Source organism: Pleurodeles waltl, chromosome 2_1 (genome assembly GCF_031143425.1).
Source record: "Pleurodeles waltl isolate 20211129_DDA chromosome 2_1, aPleWal1.hap1.20221129, whole genome shotgun sequence".
Lineage (NCBI taxonomy): Eukaryota > Metazoa > Chordata > Amphibia > Caudata > Salamandridae > Pleurodeles > Pleurodeles waltl.
The window spans coordinates 220448409-220473089 of NC_090438.1; positions in this window are offsets into that span (position 1 = coordinate 220448409).

A 24681-nucleotide genomic window follows, 5' to 3' on the forward strand; every position below is an offset into this window, starting at 1 on the left:
GCGGACACGTGCAGCGGGCGCGCCTAAGGCAAGCCCGTCTGCACCCGTCCACGCCCAGACCGCGCCCAGCGCCTGGACCCCTGGTCCCCACGCCCAGCAACGGCATTACACCGCCAGCACCCTCTGCGCACTCAACACCAGACGAGCACACGCCTGCTTCCTGGCCTCCCCTAAGCACACCCAGGGACCCTTCACCTGCCGGAACCGCAGCTTCACCAGCCTCCAAATCGCCAAACCTCCTGCCGAGCCTACCTCCGATGCATCCTACTTAACTCCCGCTCCACACGCAAACACGCCGTCGAACTCTGGGACCTGCTCGACACCTCCACTCCGGACGCCGCCTTCCTGACGGAGACCTGGATGAACGCCTCCTCGGCCCCAGACATCGCCATAGCCATTCCCGATGGCTACAAGATCACCCGCAGGGATCGCACCAACGGAGGCGGAATTGCCATCGTCCACAAGAACACCATCAGGGTCACGACCTGTACCGATGACACCCTCAGCACCGCCGAACACCTGCACTTCCAGATCCACACCAACACCACCCTCAGAGGAACGCTCATCTACAGACCCCCATGACCACTGCCTCAGTTCTGCGACTCCATCGCCGACCTTGTCAGCAGGCACACCCTAGCCTCCGCTGACTACGTCCTCCTCGTCGACCTGAACTTTCACCTGGAGTATAACAACGACCCCAACACCACCACCCTAATCGACAACCTCACCACACTCGGACTCAGACAACTCGTCACTACCCCAACACACTCCGCTGGCCACACGCTGGACCCCATCTTCTCCGCTAGCCCCCACGTCACCTTCAGCCACACCACCAAACTCCCATGGACTGACCACTGCTGCATCCACTTCACCTTCCAGAAACCCACCACGCATCACTGCACCCAACAGATCCCCCGCCGCAACTGGAGCAAAACCAGACAAGACCAGCTGAACACCAGCCTCGCCCGAAAACCTCCCACCAAACCCACCAATCCCGACCTCGCAGCCTGCAACCTCTAGCGCTGGATCGACGACTGTGCCAACACTCTCGCCCGCTCAATAAACCTTCCAACAGAGGTGCCAACAAGAGAGACAGCTGGTTCACCTCGGACCTTCAAACCTCCAAGCAAACCTGTTGGAAACTGGAGAGAAAGTGGCCCCTCGAACAGACACCGGACAACCATGCCGCCTTCAAGAACGCCATCCGCAATCACCATCACCTCATCACATCTGCAAAGAAAACCTCCTTCAAAGACCACCTGGACAACAACGCACAGAACAGCAGGGAGCTTTTCAACATCATGAATGAACTCTCCAACCCCGGCTCCAGCACAAATGACATCCCACCTTCACAAGGCCTGTGCAACTCCCTTGCCGCCTTCTTCCACCACAAGATCACAGACATCCATGACAGCTTCAACAGCCAGACCACCCCAACAATCACCAACACCCCAGACTCTCCAACCACTTTCAACTACGACCCCCTGCTCATCTGGGCCAACTTGAACGAAGACGACACAATCAAAACCATGGGCACCATCCACTCTGGATCTCCGTCAAACCCATGCCCACACCACATCTTTAACAAAGCAAGCACCACCATCGCACCCCACCTCCACAAAGTCATCATCATCTCCTTCGAGACCGCAACCTACCCCGAGAGCTGGAAGCATGCTGAGATCAAACCCCTACTCAAGAAACCCTTGGCAGACCCGAGAGACCTCAAGAACTTCCGCCCCATCTCCCGGCTCCCATTCCCGGGCCAAGGTCATCGAGAAGATCATCAACAGACAACTGACCCACCACCTCAAAGAAAACAACATCCTGGACCCATCCCAGTCAGGGTTCCGCAGCAACCACAGTACTGAAAGCGCCCTCATCGCCGCCACCGACGACATCAGGGCCCTGCTTGACAATGGCGAAACCGCGGCCCTCATCCTCCTGGACCTCTCGGCCACCTTCGACACCGTCTGCCACCGCATCCTACACACACGCCTCCACAACTCAGGGATCCTGGACAGAGCTCTGGTGTGGACCACCTCCTTCCTCTCCGGCAGAACCCAGAGCGTCCGCCTCCCCCCTTTCCGCTCCGAAGCCTCCAAGATCATCTGCTGCGTTCCACAAGGTTCGTCCCTCAGCCCTACACTTTTCAACGTCTACATGGCCCGCTCGCCCGCGTCACCCGGCTGCACAACCTCAACATCATCTCCTACGCCGCCAACACCCAACTGATCCTCTCCTTCACCAAGGACCCCCTCACCGCCAAATCCAACCTCCACGAAGGAATGAAGGCTGTTGCCGAATGGATGAGGAACAGCAAACTTAAGTTGAACTCAGATAAGTCAGAGGACCTCCTCTTCGGCACCAACCCCTCAGCCTGGGACGACTCCTGGTGGCCGACCGCTCTGGGAGCAGCCCCAACACCCACCAACCACGCACGCAACCTAGGCATCATCCTCGACTCAACATTCAGTGCTATCTCCTCATCCTGTTTCAACACCCTCCGCATGCTCCGCAAGATCTACAGATGGATCCCCACAGATACAAGAAGAACAGTCACCCAAGCCCTCGTCAGCAGCAAACTTGACTACGGAAACACCCTCTACGCAGGAGCCCCGGCCAAACTCCTCAAACGACTGCAACGCATACAAATCACCTCCATACGCCTGATCCTCAATGCCCACTGCCACAGCCACATCACTCCCCTTCTGAGAGACCTACACTGGCTCCCCGTCAACAAAAGGATAACCTTCAAGCTCCTCACCCACGCACACAAGGCGCTCCACAACATCGGTCCAGCCTACCTCAACAGACAACTCACCTTCTACACCCTGTCCTGCCAACTCCGCTCAGCCAACCTCGCCAACGTCCCCCGCATCCGAAGAGCGACTACCGGAGGCAGATCCTTCTCCCACCTTGCCGCCAAGACCTGGAACACCCTTCCCTTGCGCCTACGACAGACCGAGGACCTGCTGACTTTCAGGAAGCGGCTCAAAAAACCTGGCTATTCGTGCAGTAGCAGCACCCTCCCCCCCCCAGCGCCTTGAGACCCTCACGGGTGTTCGTGCGCTCTACAAAAACACTGATTGATTGATTCCTGCTGAAGGGAATGTGAAGGCTCAAGCATAGTACTTATCCTGCTCTGGTAATGTTCAATGCACGTTTTATGCGCCATTGGTATGGTGTTTGGGACTGCCATTGTCAGATGCCCTGTTTACATTATAGTGTGCTTGCCAAAAAGATAGACTTTTTGTTTGTTCTACAGAAGAGGAAACATATAGGACTAGCATTATGGGGTTCATTCTAACTTTCCCGCTGGGCCGGCGGGCGATCTCCAAAAGATCGCCCGCCGGCCCAGCGGGAAAGCCCCTGCAAAGAGGAAGCCGGCTCCGAATGGAGCCGGCGGATTTGCAGGGGTGCAACGGGTGCAGTGGCACCCGTCGCGATTTTCAGTGTCTGCAGAGCAGACACTGAAAATCTTTTTGGGGCCCCAGGGGCCCCACGACACCCATTCCCGCCAGCCTGGTTCTGGCGGACAGGCTGGCGGGAAGGGGGTCGGAATCCCCATGGCGGCGCTGCAAGCAGGGCCGCCATGGAGGATTCCCTGGGCCAGGGGTAAACCGGCGGGAAACCGCCGGTTCCCCTTTTCTGACCGCGGCTTTACCGCCGCGGTCAGAATGGCCCAGGAAGCACCGCCAGCCTGTTGGCGGTGCTTCCTCTGCCCTCTGCCCTGGCGGTTTCAAACCGCCAGGGTCAGAGTGAGGGCCTATGTTTGGTCAGATAGGCCATAACTACCCTGTGTGGGAAAAGCCATGCACATGACCTTAGGAATTGGCAGAACAGGCAATTGAGAAGGTGTCACTAGTGCTAGAAAAGAGAGAAGACAATTATGGTGAGTTGTTGACCTCGTCCACTGAATTCATGGTCTCTGAATTTTAGAAGCTCATGTTTTCAGGTCAATAAAAAACATACTGAACATTTCTATCTTGCTATCCCAGAATTAAGTGAGGCAAAGTCCGACATGAGGACACAACCGAGAGGACAATGCATAGTGCAATGGTGTGTTTGTGCTGCATTAAGTCTAAAAGTAAAAAGAGCAGCAGCGCCCTATCTTAGTAGAGAAAGCTCTGCTGCGCTCTCTTTCTCACTCACAATGCAGCACAGCAACTTAGGTTATTTTGCTGCGTCGCTTGCCACTTTGGTACACCCAGCACTAAGGCTAACTGCATATGTCTTCTAATTGTTTATGGTGATTGTTTTTCTCTTCCTAAATCTATATTTCAGCATCACTTTAACCTTATGTTTTATTATTGTTGTTAAAGTTTTACATTAAAGCACATTATTAAAGATTACCTAAAGAAATGCAGAGATTTGAAATAATATCTGCAAGTGGGACCAAAATCCTCACTTTAAGAAAAAAAGGAAACGGAAAAAAATAGCTTTTTTAGATATATCAGTACTTTATTTTTACTCTACTCTATATTTGGGCTGACCCCCACAAACCTCCTTGTACTTCCTTTTGTGTATATATTTTATTTCAATACATTACATCTCATATTTTTGTTAAAGAATATATTATTTTAAATAAACATACCTGTTTTTACACTTTATCACTTACTTTTATAGAGGTAGTCTCACATGATATAGTGGTGGCACTGTAGAGCCATGATATAGAGATATGCTATTCCTGTGGAAAACCTCGAAGTGAGAATAGGTATCAAAGAATTCACATGGAGTAGATTGCACTGAATGTGACCAGTTGCACTTGAGGATGATTGACAGGCAATGTCTATAAACAATCCTAGATTTCTTAGTTCAGTCTGTGTTTATGTTGGTGGGAGTAGTACTGGGGCCAGACTGTAGTAAACTAAGAGTTCCTCCTTTTTCCACAGCAGTTCTCTAAGCTTCCATTGGTCAATGGATAAATACAGTGGTCTAGTCTTATCCGTTTGTAATTCTATTCAGAAAATGCAAAATATAAAAGTAAGACTACTAGAAGACCCTACTCACCCCTGACGTGGAATATTCTCAGAGTGTTGTTCTCTTCTATCCTGCCCTTCTGTCTCTCTTTTTCGCATTCTTCTTTTCATTATTTTTATGCATTTTACCCTTTTATACCTTTTCCATTATCTCCATATTCTTTTTTCTTTCTACACCTTCTGTTAGATTCTCTGTTACCATTTCTATGCCTTCTTATAATTTATCATTACATACCTCTTCTTATTATTATAAATTAATCCTTCTGTTTTTCTTCCAAGCCCTAACAGGTTTCAGGTTTCCCAAATGTCAGAGTAATTAGCTCTATTATTTCTGCATTTTCTTTGCCTGCTTCTAGTTTGTGTACTTATCCATGCAATGAAAACCTGCAAAAATTAAACTTCAAGAACTAGACAAAAAGTGATAAATTAGTATCACTTAACTTGAGACGTCTTCAGAATTCTTCTCTATCTCTCTCGTTGATTATCTTTCCACCACTCTCTCTATCATTCTCCTTTTACTTCTGATTCCTGCTGCCCCCTATCTCTTTCACTTAGGAGTTTCTCCCTCTTAACTTTAACTGATATTTCCCATCCTCTGACTACTCTGATGCCCAGTGGCAGCCAGTATTTTGAGCGAGGCCAGGCAGGCAACATGTAGACATGGCCAATCACTCACACCCACACATTTACCCCTGTGTACAAATTCACCCACCTTTCACGAGCATCACATCCACGCACACACATGCATTCAAAGCACACACTTGCAAATACAAATGCATTCATACATACACACACATACACACCAAGCTTCAGTGGTGATCTCAGATGGTTGGAGGGAAGCCTCTGCGGGTTCCTGACAATTGGGACTGCTGCCTCATTTAATTGGCTGACCTTATTATAGGTCAGCCATTGAGAAGAGGTGTCAGTCTCATACTAGACTCAGAGTGGGATAGGTCCAGTGAGACTGCTGACCCCACCCAACTCTGAGAGTGTCACTGATGGACAGTTGGTTGTGGGTACTCCAAAGCTTACAACTGAAGTGCCCAGGGCTGTGTCTATTAGTGATGCTCCCTTCATTTTGAGAGGGGAACCTTCAAGTGCTTTGCCAAGCTGAGGAGGTCACTCTCACAGGGCTGTGACATCTTCAGTCCAGCAATGTTCAGCCAGACACCTACGCATTTAGAGTAAGTTTGATGCTTTGCTGCCTGATCTAAACATGAATGTCAGGCTAACCTTAGTTCAGCCTGACAGGCACTCTTCATGTCTGTAAAAAGAAGAGGGGATGGAGCCCCTCCATCCTTAAGGATGGGCCGCCACTGCTCTCTCCATGCCTCCACCTAAATACTTCTTCTCACAAGGCTCATGTTCATCAAAATGGTAGCATGAATACTATAAAAGTTGAAATTTCTCCAGGCAAGGGTATACCTATTTTAATAGCTTAAGCACAATCAAACAGTTTGTATACAAACCTTAAACAAAATGCATATCATTTCATGACTGTGGGTATGAGTGTGTATATGTATGTGTTCAATGGTGCGTGAAGGTGCGTGTATGTCATGGGGGGGTCTGGAGTAGGAGGGAGGTTGGGGGGAACCTGGGGAGGGATAGGGGGTGGGGAAGACCCATATCAGTGACAGTCACTGATAGTGCCTACCACCATGGTTTTCTTGGCAGTAAAGAAGCCATGAAAACCATGGCTGTAGGCGGGGTCATAATTCTGTGGGTTTGCTAGTGACGGCCACCTGGCTGGAGACTGAAGTCTTGAGCCCAGCGGTCATTACCGCCAGGGCAGACGGAGTGGTACATTGGCGGTTTGGAATGAGCCAAACCGCCAATGTCATATTATGGGGAAAAGTGTCGCCAGCCTGTTGGCAGTACTTTTCTCCATTTTACCACCGTCCGCCAGGGTCATAATGAGGGCCTGTGTTTTTTAAGAATGGCAATATCTCTCCACAAGTTTTAGATATACAGTGGGATGGCAGATGTATAAAGTTAATTGCAGTGAACTGGATGTAACAACATTAAAGGAAGATTCATACTCAGAAGGCTATTTCATTATCTGTTTAGGCATCAACACGAGATGTGGAAAAACACATTGACCAAAGTCTTTGGATGAGCTGAATGGATTGTTTCAGCTTTATTCACTCAAAAGTGGTCACAGACAGCTTCTCAGAACCTTCATTGTATTTGTGTGATCACAAAAAGCCTTTTGCTCAATTCTGTACAAAAACAAATTCTTAGTGCAAGGATAAGTATGATGTAATCTGGAGGCATGTAATCCAAACAATACCCCAGAATGATTGGGAAATAAATGTTTGCACACATATTGGAAATCTAGCAGCTAACATGAACAGGATGACAATGGAGGAAAGCTGATGGTAGAACACATTGCAACCAGAATAGACAAGATGACATAATAAGGGTGTAAAGAAAATACTGTTGCAGCCAATTCCCAAGTGTGGAAGATCCAGAGTTATTCAAAGCTAGCTCTGATAATTGGCATGAGCTTCTGGGCTAAAGAATTCAGCTACATCGCTGAAGTTGCCTTGGAAATTAACAATAGGACTACACGAAACATAGAGTTCTACAAAGTATGAAGCCTTATAGAAGGTCTTATAGAGAATACTCCTTGCTCCTTGGCACATACTGAGAAAAATGAAAGCTGATACAGGTCAAAAGCAAATACCAACAATATTCTGGAATGTAAAAGGTACCCAAATAAGCCCAATTCACATTTCATCAAAGTATTTTTAAAGAAATTGTATTAGAAAGTTAATTAGGAATACTGTGCAGGACATGTTCATAGCCATTGCAACAAATTGGCTGGGGAAACTATCCTACAAGAGAATATTGAGCACCCAAAACCAATCAGTCAGACCCAGGAGGTGGTCATCACAGGGGGAAGGACCCTGCATCTGATTGGAGAATCAGGACCCCCCCTGTTTTTCACCCAGGAGCAAGGATACATCCTGGCAGACCTGCACTACAGGAGAAGAAGGACTACACTGCTGGACACCTGACCTGCACCTGGACACTGCACTCTGAAGGACTGCACCAGCTGCACATTTCACCACAAGAAGGACTTTGCCTGGCTTCAACTGGTTCAAGGAGGGACTCCTTGTTTGCTACAGGTGAAAACTTGCTAACCAGAGTCCCCAGCACCAACTCCTGAAGAAACTCACCAGCAGACTACTGTCCAGTGGCCAAAAAGGAATGTGCGCCAGGTGCATTCTGGGAGTTGTAGTCCTCAAGGAGTATCTCAGAGCTTCTGGAACCTTGGGGTAAGCTGAGGACACCAAAAGAACCTTAAAAGAACATCTGGAAAAAGATCCAGAAGTTAGTAGAACTTTTGGAAAAAAACTCTATAAAGGAACCCACCCGCCACGGCAACTCTAGCCGGCTCGCCTCAACTGTGACCTGGCCTGACTTGCAGGTTTGTTCCAGTGAAGAAAACTCCAAAAAAGTGACTAAGATGTAGCAAATTCCCAAATTGCGACTTGCAATTTGCGAGTCCCTGCGACTCGCAAATTGCAAGTCGCAATTTGGGATGCAGAACGGTGTCTCAGACACCTTCTGCGAGTCGCTATGGGGTCGCAAAGACCCACCTCATTAATATTAATGAGGTGGGTCGCAATTTGCGACCCCATAGTGATTAAGGACACACACGGGGATGGTGGCCTGCTGGGAACAGCAGACCACCATGTCCGTGACTGCTTTTAAATAAAGCATTTTTTGTTTTTCAAAGTGCAACCCGTTTTCCTTAAAGGAAAACGAGCTGCACTTTGAAAATAAAACCGAAACCTTTTGTTTCGGTATTTTTCAGGGCAGGTAGTGGTCCATTGGACCACTGCCTGCTCTGAAAAATTATTTTTTGTGCCAGACACAAAGGGGAAGGGGTCCCATGGGGACCCCTTCCCGTTTGCGCCTGTGTTACCATCCACTTCAAGTGGATGGTAACTGCGCTTTCATTTGCGACCGCAATCGCGGTCGCAAATGAAAATGCATACCATTGCGACTCGCAAATAGGAAGGGAACACCCCTTCCTATTTGCGACTCGGAAATGCATTTTGCGAGTCGATTCCGACTCGCAAAATGCATTTCAACATAGCAAAGTGGCTTTAGCGACTCGCAAACGGCGATTTTCGCCGTTTGCGACTCGCTAAAGCTTTGCTACATCTGGCCCTAAGTCCGAACATAGGAAGTTGACAGGGACCTACCAGGCAGTGGATACAAAGAGGGTTCCAGGGATGTCGGATCAAGATTCAGGTTTGCCCCAGTCAAAGGATTTTCATCTCGAAAAAGCGACTAAGTCTGAAGGTAAAAAGCTCCACCGAGGGCTCCTGCGACACGTATCCGAGGAAGAGTTGCAGGAGGTCGGATTGGACTAGAGACTTGGTCCCGCTGAAGAAAATCTCCAGAAAAACGACTAATTCCCAAGGTAAACTTTTGACCAAGGCCTCCCTCAAGCTGTAGACTTTGACTTTGCCCCGGTTGAGGTGCGACCAGATGACCAGATTGGCGCTATTCGTTTCTGAGTGCTAAAAAGCATTAATTCTTTGAAAATTCATGTCTCCTGTTCCCCTTATCCGATTTTAATCATTTTAGTGTCATTTTAAAGATAAAAATATAATATATTTTTATAAATTGGTGTTGGATTTTTATTATGTTTTGTGTTTTACTTTTTTACTGTTTTGTGATTTTTTAAATGCTTTCACATATGTCTCCTAAGTTAAGCCTTGTCGCTCGTTGCAAAGTTACCAAGGGTTGAGCTAGGTTTCATTTACTGAGACCTAAATGGACCTAAGTGGAGGTTAGTGGCCTATTGGTAAGTGTAGGTACTTACCTGCCCTTACCAACAACCCATTTTCCAACAATTTGTTTAAAAAAAATTTAAACAGGAAATTTATTTTATATACATATTAATAAACTTGACAGGAATATATTGAAATTAACATTATTTCCTATGGGGTTCTATTTTAAGGCACTGCCTTTGATGTTGGAATATCAGTAGTGTGCATGTGTAGTGCTGAACTTACTACTGCTCCTTTTTAGCAGCAGCAACTTAAACTTATAAAGTTGGCTTCAGCCTCCACTTCAGGGGGGGAGACATTGAAGTCTACACATTTGAGTAGATTTACACTCGTAAATGGTGAATAGCCAAAAGTAGTAAACTTACTCAAAAGTGTCAGATTAACCTGTGATGTGCAACTTATTAATAAGTGTAAGTTACATTTGTTAAGAATTTTCCGACAGTGGGAGCCATCTCCAAACATGTTACTTAGGTATTATTATAACCTTAGATTGAGACTCTAAGGCTGTTGAGCTGTTTCCTCCTTCTCCACATTGTCCATTGGAAGTTTTTTTCATTCCAAACCCCATCCCCATATCTGGAGTTTGTGGACTCTCTGCATCTTTCATTGGGCGTAATTCTGTTGTGATTATTCCGTTGGCATAGTAGTTTCGTGAATATCCCTTTACAGTTTTCTAAGTGAGTGTTTGGGGTGTAAGATTGGATCTGGCATGATGCTACCAGCAGCAGCTTTGCAGCCTCTTCTGTTTGGTGGTCATATATTTGGCTCTTTGTGCACCTATGAATGAAAAGAATCTGCTTCCGAGTTGCTCTAAAATGTCCACAAGCCAATTATCGCTAGTAAAGATTTACTAATTCAATATACAGAAATGACCAGATCTAAAGTTGAGATTAAAAGCATGAATGTAACATCCATTGCACACATCTGTCTTTAATAGAACTGCACAAAAGGCAGTCTACGAGTGACTAATAGACATGATTGCTTCATTTTCAGTATCAGGAGAAATGTTAATTGTGCAATAACAGTCATGTTTTTGTTGATTTTTGGCACAGAACATTTTGGCTGGCGCTATTACATATCTCCTGGTGCTGACTATGACACTGCATAGTGCAAATACTTTTTAGCAATGTATTATGAAAGATTAATTCTGTGGGTGGTTGGGTAAGGAGACTGTGCATATTTTTGGGCTGTATTTTGGTGTAGTGGTGTGCTGTGCTTCTTTGTAGTGTTACTTTGGATTGTTGTACTGTGGTTAGTGGGTTCTGCGCTGTTTTGTTTTGTAGCATGTTAACCTTTTTAGTTCTAATTTTTCTGTTTTTTTTCGCTTTGTGTTATGTTATTCTGTTATGCTTTGTTGGTCACTTGAGATATGTTGACAAATGCAGCTATATCTGCTACCAAAAGCATTAGATTTCTAATAAATTACCACTTCTGACTGTCCAAGATGGTAAATTACAACTTTTCTGCCTCCTCACTTGATTAGTATGGCAGTTACCCCAAAAACACCATACCAGCCCTAAGGTAGCACTTCCAATGCTCACTTTGTTACTTGGGCCCAGGTATCTTGATCAGTGTACCCAGAACAGAGCAAAGGGCCAGTTGTGCAAAGCATTTTCTGATTGAAAACTGATCATTACATACAATTGGGCCTTTTACAACCAGGAAAAAATATTTTTCAATTTCAAGATGCAAAATGTGATTTGGTAACTTGTTATTGAATTGCAATTTGAATATGCGAGTCAATAATTGGAAGGGGTGAGTTTTGGGCGCCCCTTATAAATATTGAATTGGTATGGTGTGTATTACTGTTTTGCAACCGAAATCTTGTCGCAAAACAGTAATACCTTACCTCCATTTTAAAAGTAGTAGCAACTCATTTGCAAATGGTAAGGGGTCCCCTTCACACCCCTTCCCCTTTGAGACTGTTGAAAAATTATTCATTCATTTTTTAATTTTCAAATGCGTCCTGTTCTCCATTAAGGAAGATTGGCTACATGTGAAAAAAAAGCTGAATTAAAGAGCAATCACAGACATGGTGCCCCACTAACTTCAGCAGACCCCCATCCATGTGATGGCTATGATTCCTAATGGCTCACAATTTGTGAACTACCTTATTAATATTCACGAGGTAGGGCAATTTGTAACCTACCATGAATTACTACTTCAAAGATGTACATTTTCTTATTAATACATATACACTTTACCATATAAAAGGATATTGTTGGTAGCATTAGATTATTTAGCTCCATTAAAAGGTTGCTTGGTTTGCTTCTTTTTTGTTATCTCAGGAGTTACATGTAATTTTAATTTTGGTCATGGTAGGTGCTTTATTACTCACTATCACTTTACTTCCCCTAGTGCGCTGGCATAGATGGCCTTGCCTTGTATGTGAACTGAACTGAGACTTGTTTCTTCTGTGTGGTAAAAAGAGATACTTGAAGTTCTTGAGAATGGGCACAATCTTGTATTTTTTTATTGTCAAGTGCATTTAGTGCCTGGCTGGATGGAATGCAGAGTCGAGTTTGCTGATTGCAGGTTCTGAGAGGCCATTCAGAAAGGTATTAGTTACCCGCACCAATATACAATAAAATAGGAGTTCATCTGTGGAGTGAGATGTGTGGGGCGAGTGATAGGGTCTGGACATAGAGTAGAGGAAGAAAGCTGAAATCAGTGACTGCAACACACATGAACTTGGGCTTAAGTTTCCTCCAAGATGATTATAGGCAAATGCGGAAGGCACAAGCTGAGGACTGATGAAGTGTAAGAGTGGTGGTGTCTTAGTAGGGAAAAGTCTTTAGTTTTCCACACATTGCACCACATGTGAGTTTTCTGGTGCTTTGTCAAAATTCATCTTATTCTAAATTGTGGGACACAGTTATCCAAATGAATAACAAAGATGCTCTCGAAAAATTTGTAACATCATGAACCAGATGTACAAAACATTTTTTGATGTTGCAAACAACCCAATTCTGCTATTTGGGTCAATAATGACCACAAAAATGCTCTTTGAAATGTACAAAAGGCAAATTGTGATTTGGTTTGTTGTTACAGAATCAGAACTTGAGTTTGCAATTCCGTATTTGGAAGGGGCCTGTTTAGGGCATCCCTTCCTAATGCCAATTTGCAGTAGTATGTATTAATGTTTTGCAACTGAATTACAGTAGGAAAACATTAATATTTTACTACCAGTTCAAACTTGGTGGTAACCCATTTGTAAATAGGAAGGGATTCCCTATGTGAACCGTTTGCTTTTGAGAGTGCCAAACTATTATTTTTAAATGCAGGTAGTGCTTACTCTTAAAACATTATTTTTAAATGTTTCATCTTTTCCTATTGAAACATATTCTGTTTTCCTTTAAGGGAAGTGGGCTGCGTTTCAAAGAAAAAATTACAATCACAGACACCTGGCTGCTCATTATGACTTTGGCGGTCTTAGACCGTCGTCTGTGTGTGTGCCAAAAGACCGACAGTGTCGGCAGTCGTATTATGAGTCACAAACTGCAGACTGCCCAAAATCAGCCAAAATTCTGACAATGTCAGCCTGACCAGGGGCGAGAGAGAGCTGATTCCACTGCCAGCACCTCCACGCTGGCAACATCCTGCCCTCCAAATTACGACCCACAAATCAGCACAGCGGTTTTTGTACAGTGGTAATCAATGGTCGTCTGAACCGCTGCAATCAAAAACTCAACTCCAGCAGAATACACCACCACATTGGACAGTATGAATACCCCACACCACACACACCTGATCACTTCATTAAAAAATACCCCCCCACACACACAACCCATTACATTCAGAATTTTTCAGAGAGAAAGGGGAGAACGCACCTGGATCCCATAGGCACCACCACACCTAACACACAGCACACACTACTACTACTGCACGCCTGCATACAACAAACAGGTCACCACTGCACACAACTAAAACATACCACAAGCACACCGAACCACACAACCCCACCTCACCAAACAGTACACCATGCCCCCCTGCACATTACACTCCCTACCACCCACAACAAATCCACCATGTCACAACAAAAACACCCACGATTCACAGATGAAAAGATGAGGGTCACAGTAGATGAAATTGTCAGAGTGGAACCACAACTGTTTGGGGAGCAGGTCCAGCCTACATCCATAACCAAGAAAATGTAGTTACGGCAGAGGATCATCGGCAGGATGAACTCAGTGGGAAACCATCCACACACAAGAGAGGAAGAGGTGGAACGACCTACGGGGGAAGGTCCGGTCCAGGGTGGCAAGACACCAGATAGCCATCAACAACACTGGCCGTGGACCACGACCTCCTCCCCCAGAGTTATCATTGTGGGAGGAGAAGGTCTTGGCCATCCTGCACCCAGAGGGCCTGACTGGAATACCAGGAGGACCGGATTCTGGTAAGTCAAAAACAGTCCCCCAGTCACCATGTACTCCTGCACAGAATGTACCTTGACTACCCTAACACCCCTTATCAGCACCCTTACGTGCACCAATCCACCCTGAACCCAATACCCTCCCTTGCCTGCCACACCGCCCCACTACCACTAATCACACAGACACACCAAGTGCACGGATATCTCCCACTGTAGCAACTACCACAAGGCAATACTCCCCACCCTTGCTTAACTGCTAATTGCACTCCACATTAGGACACCTGCACATATAATGTTAGCATGTCTGACCTTAGTAGGTAAACTTACCAGGGGACGCAAATAGGTTGATGAACCTTTTGAAACACAATTAAGAACTTCTTACCATAGCTCCAGTACATAATCAATAATCAATACACGATGATCAACAATCATTAGTAATCAATAACATCAATAATCAATAGAGTCAGTAATTGTCACGCACCATGCCCTTTCAGTCATGAATAAACACACCTTTAGTAAAAGTTTAGAATGTTTATTTCCCTATATTAGCAACGCTAAGGTCATGTAGATTAATCTCAAAATCAAATGAAACACATACAGCACTGGTTGTCCAAAGTGGCGGAAGAAACACAATCCTAAACAAAGCTTGAACTACAACACATTCTAAAGTTATGGTGCAAATCAATAGCAAAGTCAGATGCGTCAGAGTTATGGTGTATATGAATTCAGCAGAGAAGTTCATCAAGCATTAGTCCCTGTTATCATAACTCTATTAGTGAGAATCCTTAACTAACATCAGATTAGCATCATCACAGTGGGCTTCATGCAAAGCAATTTAGTAACACAAATTTGGAAAATCATCTATCTATGGTTCTATCAAAACAGCGCAGTTGGTACTTAGAAAGAAAAAGCAAATATGCATGATAATGACATTTCGATGTATACCTATCCTCGGTATGGGTCAGCAAAGCAGACTCAGTCGTCAGTTGATCAGCAAGACATCAGGTTCTCAGTCAGGAAAATGTGGGCAAAGTCATTAAGCATTAAAGATTAGTACGTCCCTAGTAAAGACGCACAATAAGATAATAACCTTTCGGTCAAGAAGAATAAGGGCAATGGCTGTCTTCTCTCAGAATGAGCGTTGTTATATTAAAGTCCCCTAAACTATCCCCTAATTCCCTATTGGTCAATTAATTATGTGTTCACACTCTGTCCAATAAAACTACTATCCCAAATCTATGAATTCTAATATTCTCAGTTCTCATTTTGTTGATTGGTTCATCTTGTGATGTCCTCATCATCCGGCTTGTCGGGTAACAATATTATTGCTGCTTCGATTCTAGTCAGTATCTTCATTGTTCTCGTCCTGTTTCACACACATTACACATAAAATGTTGCATTAGGAGGAACATCATCTCCTAGCAGTCGGTTCGCATGAAAAGCTTCCGTTAGGAGCACATTTAAACAATACAATAGACACTTCACAGTTTAATTCTCTTGGTCAGCATTTTTACTAAACACTAAGAAATACAGCTTTTACATGTGGCCTGGCAAAATAGGCCTAGACACTCGCTAAGTTGAGGCCTACAATTAATAAAGCTAAAGCATACTTCATAACTCTCAATGTGCCTCATTACTGCATTAGTCTGACATATATTCAGTGTTTCATGAGTATTAATCATTGAATAGTACATTTCATTAACATTGGTGGCCATTCTTCCTGATAACATTTTCAAATGCGTTCATTATTTTTCTATTTTATTACATTTTCTACATGAACTTATCATTCAAAATACATAAACACTCATTAATAATTTCTTATTAAAACACATGTGCTAGCAATAACCATGCCACCCACTTTACCTATAGGATACTTGGACTGCTCACAAGTACATGGCAATGACAGCAATGATGACCACAACTTTCTATACTACAAGCATACAACAGCACTGTCCATTAGCCCTTAAGCATTACCAGTGGTCAAGCAGCTTTCATTGCCATCACTGGAAAGCATGCCAAGGCATGATTTCAAACAACCATGTGAACAACAAGTACATTTCAACAATGTAACACACTTCCTCTCAATCCAGAGGTATCCCTACTACTGCCACCCAGTAGAGAATGCCAGAGACAGAAAGTCAGCCCCTGGAAGCAGGCCCAATTGAGGACTACAACCCTGGATGTCTGGAAAGGGATGCCTCACCAGGCCGATCCGGGATGACTGGTCAGTCAATCACCACCAGCCTCACCAGCCTCACCCTACCCACATCTGTGTCCCCCACCTCTGTGGCTACTACAGTACAGGATACCACTCCTCCTCAAACATGTGTCCCAAGGACAGATCAATCTTTAGTGTGCCCCACAGTACTGGGACCTGAGTGGACCCCTAACATCCAAGATGATTAAGTTCCTGGTGTCAGTGGGAGTGGGAACACTTTGCCAGGGTCACAGACACAGGGGGCAAGGAGCGAGGGGCAGTGGGAGGGCAATTGTGGGTCAAGGGATAAGGCACCAACAGGACACGACTAGCCAGGAGGCCATCTCCAGAGTCCTGGAAGTATACCAGCAATCCCGGGACAGGATGGGTCAAATACTGACAACCTTGCAGGAGAACCAGAGACTGCAGAGGGAAGACCACCAGGATGCCATGCAGCAGTGGCAGGCACATGTTGCCACCATGGCCGTCATTTGTGGGGTGCTCACTAAACTTACCAGCATCCTGCATGAGTCCCTCATCCACCAGCAGACCCCTACCCATCAACACCTGTGCCATCTACATCTGCCAAAGCTAATGCAATGGAGGCCCAGCCAGAGGACCCACAGGCCAGTAGCACCCCTGCCCCTGCAGCTGAGGATCCCCCACACAAAAGAGGTCATCCATACAGGCATCCTGCAGGATCTCAGGCCAAGACCAAAAACACCGCCAGGAAGCGATCTCTCTTCTGAACATTCTCCCTTATATGCTACTGAGATACCCCGTTGACTGTCCACTGCTAAAACTCCATTTCCCCTTGGCCCTTGGAGACCGGACCTGTGAATCCAACAGCTAGGCCACCTACTCTGATGCTTTCAAACCCCATTACCCCACTCCTCAGCAAATGTACTTTGAATCACAATAAACACATTTTAGCACAGTAATTGCTTATGTGTCATCATTGTCAACAGTACCATTTAATGTGAAAGATATACATTGAAAAGCACAGATAGGCATCAATAAGTCTGACAGATGGACAGATGTGGCAGTAATGTCTAGTAGGTTTGTCATGGCATCCTTCCTGTACTGTCATCCTATGCCAAGGGTGCCAACAGTCATGTCAGAGTGGAACCAAACACCTGACTTGAAGATAGATCAAGATAGGTAAAGTTTCAATGATATCTCCCATGTTGATCATCCAATACACGTTCAGGACATAATTCAAGCCTCATGAATCATGTTGCAGTGGGGAGGACACCACATATCTACAAGGAAGGTCTGTAGGTCACACACATGCAGAGGAAAAGAACCATTCCTCACAGTTAACATCACCCACAGAAAACCAATCTTGCAAAGTCTAAAACAGGTGGGTACCAGACATCAGCTTTGAGAACAGTGTGAATGGGTAGCTGGAATGTGATAGTGTTAGGCCAGACCATAGACATCATAACTGCAGTCTTGAAACCATGCAACATGGAGAACCCTTTGCTCAAGTCATGCCATTCCAACAGCAAGTACCACATGGCTTTGGCAGTTTAGCACTTACATCTCCCCTGATGGTAAGTCAGCATCCCATCAAACTGCATAACACAGACGAATGGATATAGTGCACTCATATACCCCAATACAAAACACAAGGAAGGACAATGTCACTTGGCAGTCAGGGTCAGAGGTTCCATCAAAGTTAGACCACACATACCTGGCATTCATTGGAAGAATTGCCAAATCAACTCACTCCTAGAGTCAGTTGCATCCTCCCCATCTACCTCCTTGTCAGTTTCAGAGTCATCAGTCTTAGCCACTGCTCCAACTGCCACCTCTTCCTCACCCAACAGTGGAATGGGTTGTCTCAGGGCAAGATTGTCTAGCATGCACCATGCTACAATGATTTGGCAGACTTTCTGTGGTACTGTAGGGCACCACCGGAAACATGTAGGCATTTGAATCTTGCTTTCATTAGCCCAAATGTCCTCTCCATTACATACCTTGTTCAGCTGTTAGCCTCATTGTAACTGTCCTCTCCATCTGTTGTAGGGTACCTCACTGGTGTCAGGAGCAAGGGCAGGTTAGGGTAGTCGGAGTCACCTGTGTGCACAAATGTGCAAATCATTGGGGAACTATGAGAGGCACAGAGCTGACTGTGAAGGGAAGAAGCATAGACGTTAGACATAGATAGTGGTACACTTATCAATGAGCCAGGCCCTCTCTCTCTGTGGTCGCGACATCATTTGTGGGACACTGCTGTTCCTCAAGATGTAAGAATCATGTACAGATCCCAGAAACTTTGCTGTTACATGGGATATGTATTGGTCAGCAAGACACACCACCTTCACATTGATCAAATAGTGATTCTTCCTGTTCCTGTAGACTTGCTCATAGGCCCTGGGAGGAACCAAAGCAATATGAGTGCCATCAATGGCCCCTATTACATGTGGGATGTGTGCAATGTCATAACAGGCAGACTTCACAGTGTACAGATCAGTACGTTGTGGGAACCTAATGTAGCTTTTCAAGTGCTTGAGTAAAGCATCAAGTACATCCTATAACATAAAACTGAACATCGGCTGTGACTTTCCTGCAGCCAGTCCCACTGTCACCTGAAAAGTTCCTGAAGTGAGTTAATGCAGGACAGATAACACCTGTACCATTGGAATGGAAGAGGGATTATGTATGACTGGCAGGAGATCCGGCTCCAACTGGGTACACCATTCCCTGATTGTCTGATGGTTCAGACAATATGTCTGTATAATGTGTCTTTCTTCCATAGTAGCAAGGTTGACTAGGAACCGGTAGACCGGTGCATTTCTCAATCTCTAGGTATCTAGAAGTAGGACAGAACAAATTTCAGGACATCTGTTACACTGTTGTTATTAAAGTACACCATAGAAGTGGAAAGCAGGGCAAGTCATTTAAGGTATTTGAAACCTGACACAGGGAAACGGTTATTCACAAACTACACAACTGCGACATCCTGGCTGTCAATTTCATTGCTATACTTGTCATAAGGGGTCTGTACAGAGATGGAAGTCTGACACAGTAAACTCGTCCCTAAGTCGGATATAGTTATCAAACAACCACACATTGAAAAGATAATACATCAGACATATTGGCAAGTGACACTCACTTCACTACTGAGTTCACATGATTTGACATTGTACATCAAGCAACTAGTGATTAACATCAAGCTATGACGCACCAGGATGACATAGAGATCCTAAAAATATAAAAAATGTCAGCCTCCTGTCCTGCATACAGACAACAGATGGAAGTGACCTTGTTCCAGTGGCATTAGTCATCATTGCAGGAGAACAGTCATTACTGCTGTGCAACTCCTCATTGGTTAACATTGATGTCTATGGGAACCTGGGGCCAATGATGATCACCACCGGCAGTGACGGTCATGACTGCAGCGGCCGTGACCACCATTTTCTATAATCCAACTTACGTGACTCCTGACACTTGAGCAAGCAAGACCTCCACTGTGTGAGGTGCTGTGTTCTGTATTTGGAAGCCACAATGGCACGTCCTGCATGAGATAGGGCCCCAGCCTTCACCCTTGAGGAACTTGAGAAACTGGTAGAAGAAGTCCTACCCCTGTATGGACAGTTGTATAGTGCTCTAGATAAAATAGGTCAGTACAATGTGGAATACTTATCAGCTAGGGTGGTGTTTGACAGCGAAAATGTGTGAATATTGACATGGCATGATTGACTTGGGTACTGTGTTGTATGAATTATAATGGTCTATCGTGGACTCTGTATGAGTATGTGCTGTGCATGCTGTGTGTAGGCCCCTGCTGTAGGTGTACTATATCTCTACATGAATTTTTCCATTTGTCTGTGTCTCCCATGCAGGTCAGCACCCATCAGAAAAAGGGGATATGGAGAGCCATCGCCAAGCAAGTGTAGACCCTGGGGATCCATAGCCATAGGACCACCCACTGCAGGAAGCGGTGGGAGGACCTGAGACACTGAGCCCAGAAGATCGTGGAGGTCCAGCTGGGGACGCCCTCCCAATGAGAGAGGGGTGCCCCTCGGACCCTGTGTCCCCCTAATGGCTTGCATATTGGTAGTGGATTATGCAGAGATAGAGGGGCACTTGAGGGCAGCACTGCAGCCACAAGGGGGTGAGTACAGACTGTTTAATATCAGTTGTATGGGCTTCTATTGTGTCAGTAAGATTACTTAGGTTCTAATAAGGTGTGTTTACATTTGATAAGATTATAGTCCTGGCTATTACTTCCACAAGTGGTGTAAGTTTGCTTTTAAACACCATGAAATCAGTAATATGTTTGTGCTATACCTCCTTGTCCATTTACGTTTAGACACACTCCTATGTTGAGTGATTTCCAAACCTTAATTCCCTTTGCTTGAGTCTGCTTTAGATAGCTAATGTCATCTAGTTAGGGCTGATATTGGTTAATAAGTAGTGTCAGTAGGGAACTTCCACTGTGAAATCATTGCATTGTCAATAGACTTCTGTACATCATGAGTCCTTTACCAACCTGTCCTATATTTTGTGTGCAATGTACTTATCCAGGACATTTGAAAAACAATGAGTCAAAAGTATCAGATTGGTAAGTATATGTGGGTAGTTGGTAGTTTTTACCATTGTAGAATGACTGATAACAGACTGCAGCATATCCAAACTAGTTGTTTTGTTGTAATTAGGAGGTAACAGCTTTCATAACCAATATTTGGGGACAATGTATCATAGCCATTCCTTGCAACGTCAGAGGAGGAGAAGATTACTTGTTGGTATGTGTACTAGATGGGTAGGTATTGACCCTTTCCTTTCCTTCTTTCTCTCCCACCCTCTCTCCCTGTCCTCTTCTACACTTGTGTGCATCAGCATCATCAGGCAAAGGAGAAGGGGCACCAGTGAGTTGGGAAGCTGAAGCCCATGGACCCAGGAGGCAGAGTCCACCAACGTGGAAGGGACCAGTGGGATGGAGGGTGAGGGAGCAAGGGAGACTGATACAGCTCCATTCCTCCTCCCATGGATGCTCCCTGGAGGTGGCGGACCCATTTGGGTCCATCCCAGCACCATCATTGTCCGCCACCCCCCTTACCAGCACTGCCCTCCCTGTAGCTTGCCATCCACTTGCCCATGCCTGCTTACCCAGGAGGTTGGGCATCTTCTTTGGCGCAGGCACCTCTGCGTCTGCCCCAGTCAGCCCTCCTGCCCTCAATGAGGAGGCTATTGACCTCCTGAGGTCCATCTCTGTGGGGCAGTCAACCATTGTGAATGCCATCCAGGGACTGCCATTCCTACTACAACAAAGTAATGCCTACCTGGAAGGCATTTACGGTGCCTTGGCGGGCTGGCAGGGATTGTTTCAGGCTCTGGCCTCCTCTTTGATGGCAGGAGGTGTCCCTTTATCTTCTGTACCTCCTCCATCTACCTGTGCCCAATCCAACACTCCTCTCCCCTCACCCATCCAGAGCACACATATAGACCAGCATTCACCCACTGCAATAGACAAGGTGTGCAAAGACAAACACAGCACCAACACCAAAGGACACACTGCAAGCATGCACACAGTCAACACTCACCTGCAGACACAACAACAGCCACTCCCTACGCTGTCTCCCTCTCCACCTCCTTCATTACAGTCACATCACCACTGACACCTGCTATCACTACATCAACACTCCCTGATCCTGCCACCAGTCCTGTCAATACCCACAGACACCACAAGAGCAGACCCGCAGACATCCACCCCACACACCACATCCGCACTCACCATGATAACCTTCACGACCACATGCAGCATATCCACCTTACACCACCCCAACATAAACTCACACATCTTGTATACCACCTCCCTGCATCTCTTTCTCCCCTCTTCCCAAACACGCCTCCACTCACCCACCCAAAATAGACCCACCACACACAAGCACACATTGTACACACCTGCCTCCATGTTGAACACACCAATACCTCCTACAACCACTTCCTCTACTTCCACTCCAAAACCTTAAACCCATGACTGCCCATGTGTACCTAAAAATGTTTTTCTTGCCAGTCTTGACCTTTTTCTTGTGCATGTCCCACCCCATGATGCCCCTAAGCACCATGTCTCCCTGCCTCAACCCAGGCCTTCCACTACCCAATCCTCCCCTGGCCCAGGTAGTAGTGCCCATGCCCCTCCCTCTGCAAATAAACTACCCCCTTCAAAGCCTAAGGTCCCTACTCCTACTCCAAACTCAAAACCCCTCCCCTCAATCAAAACCTAAGCCCAAACCCCCCTCCCAAACTTAAATTGAAGGACCCTTCTTCCAAGTCCAAACCCCAACTACCACCCCCATTAATGCCCCTGCCAATCAATCAATCAATCAATCAGTGCTTGTAAAGCACAACTACCCACCTGTTAGGGTCTCAAGGCATGGGGGGTCAATTTGCAGTCAGGGGTCAAGTCGGGGCATGTGACTGTGCCCAATAGGCCTTAAGACATTTGGAGGAGATACAGCAGTGGAAGATTTCCATTTCGGGTTCCATGGCTGCCACATCTGTATACCTGGAGGTGAGTGTCTCCTTTTATACTGGCAGCCAAGGGGCTTACTCTGCATGTTTATTTTTTTATTTGCATCACCCTTATGCTGGTAAATTAACTAGTTCAAGCTGCATGAGTGTCTGCAAATTCAATATTGTAATTTACCAGTTTCATGCAGAGAGCTGGGATGCATAGAGGAAAGACTGCAAACAGGGCCTGTGCTACTGTCAGTGACTACAGTAACTAGCACACACCAAAGAATTCTCTATATCACAATACTTGTGCCTAAGATGTAAAAACATATTCAACACACCAACTTAATCTGAGGAAGAAAATAGGATGCAGTGGACAGGTTCTATGACATTGATGGGATGAGGTTCAAGGCATTATCAAAATGCCATCAAATGTGGTATGGACATAAAACTCAGAATCAGTTAAATGAAAACCTGGATACTAGCACATCTTAATAATGTAATTCGAAGTCTTAAAGCAATGCGAAGATGGTTCAGAATGTTGGAGAAGAGTAAGGGATGCTTGAAGCCTCCATATTAAACTCAGTCAAAACAAGGTTACTTTACAGAACCCTGATGCTCGAAAAGCATCCAAGCCATTGTACAGCTGGTGATATAGATCTGGTAGCTTACCGTGTTGACCATTACAAGAAAGATTTAACCTGAGCGTGAGACGCTTTTTTGTTACACTGCTGGTTGGGACTTCATTCCCCAGCAGACCCTTCTGTCATCCCTGTGCTTTTTTTACTTTGTTGCAACCTAAACTTCTTTTTCCACTAGGTGCCACACTTACTTTCCCTAATCATCAGGATGGGGAAACAAAAAGTACCTGAGGGTGAAAAGCATTATCAAAATGCCATCAAATGTGGTATGGACATAAAACTCAGAATCAGTTAAATGAAAACCTGGATACTAGCACATCTTAATAATGTAATTCGAAGTCTTAAAGCAATGCGAAGATGGTTCAGAATGTTGGAGAAGAGTAAGGGATGCTTGAAGCCTCCATATTAAACTCAGTCAAAACAAGGTTACTTTACAGAACCCTGATGCTCGAAAAGCATCCAAGCCATTGTACAGCTGGTGATATAGATCTGGTAGCTTACCGTGTTGACCATTACAAGAAAGATTTAACCTGAGCGTGAGACGCTTTTTTGTTACACTGCTGGTTGGGACTTCATTCCCCAGCAGACCCTTCTGTCATCCCTGTGCTTTTTTTACTTTGTTGCAACCTAAACTTCTTTTTCCACTAGGTGCCACACTTACTTTCCCTAATCATCAGGATGGGGAAACAAAAAGTACCTGAGGGTGAAAAGCCCAATGCTCCCCCTCTCCCTTAAGCACCACTTTGGACATCTTTTTAGATAGAGCTGCTTATCTCCAAAGAAATCAACTGGGCTGAGAGGCGCCTCTCTCTCTGGAACATGGTGATTTACCCACGGGCTGTGAGTCCATCCCTCCATCTGTCCACTCAGGAGTCGCACACAATTTAACTATAACATCCTGTGGACTGCACTGAGGGGAGTGCAGAATCCTTGATACCAGTCCCTAGTAACTGTGAGCATGTCCCCACGTTGATTTACAAAGGTGGCCTATCCACTAAAAGGAAGTGCCAGAAAAGGGCACAGTCAGCCTCGGGCCAGATAAGAAGGCTAGAACAAAGCCAAGCCCATAGGCCATTCACCAGCAATCAACCAGGCCCAGTCTCGTTTCTCTGTACAGTGAAAAATGGGGAAACCAACTGTGATTTGAGCTTTGATTGGTTTAACGACCTGGTCCATTCCAACATAACTTCCTTAGTGGAAAAAATTAAGAGCC